A 759-nucleotide genomic window follows, 5' to 3' on the forward strand; every position below is an offset into this window, starting at 1 on the left:
AGTCTTTTGGTGCTTGCTTCTTTCCCTCTCTTTCCTCCCTCTCAAGCCTCTCTCTCTCTCTCTCTCTCTCTCTCTCTCCCTTTTTGAGACAGGGTCTTATTCTGTCACTCAGGCTGGAGCATAGTGGCGCGATCATGGCTTACTGTTCAATCAGTCCTCTGGCCTCGCCTCTGAGGAGCTGGGACTGTACGCATGAGCCACTACGCCCGGCTACCTTTTGTATTTTCTGTAGAGACAGGGCTTCACTATGTTGCCCAGGCTGGTTTCAAACTCCTGGGCTCAAGCGAGCTTCCTGCCTCGGCCTTTCAAAGTGCTGGGATTACGGTGAACCACAATGCACCCGACCCTCTCTCTCTTTATTGATACATAATATTTTACATATTTTGGGGGTACATGTGATATTTTGTTACATGCATAGAAAGAGTAATGATCAAGTCAGGGTATTTGGAGCATCCATCACCTTAAGTATGGGTTGATCCCAGCACTCATATGAAGAACGTGCGGGTCTTGAAGATGCCTGCCCAAGTTCTAGGGGCACCAGATGGAATCCCCTCACTCAAGGCTGCCACCAGATGGGAGGGAGCTTGGAGCCCAATGATGGGCACTGATTTTGGGGGCACAGCTTGTCTGGGGCTCACATGGGAATTTTGAGCAGAGGAAAAATATGTTTGGGAAGCAGAAGGAAGATTTCCCAGGCAGAAACCTGCAAGCCCCTTTACACATTCATTCAAATGCCATGTTGTGCACTTGCTGTGTACT

The sequence above is a fragment of the Cebus imitator genome, unplaced genomic scaffold (assembly GCF_001604975.1).
Source record: "Cebus imitator isolate Cc_AM_T3 unplaced genomic scaffold, Cebus_imitator-1.0 Scaffold779, whole genome shotgun sequence".
NCBI lineage: Eukaryota > Metazoa > Chordata > Mammalia > Primates > Cebidae > Cebus > Cebus imitator.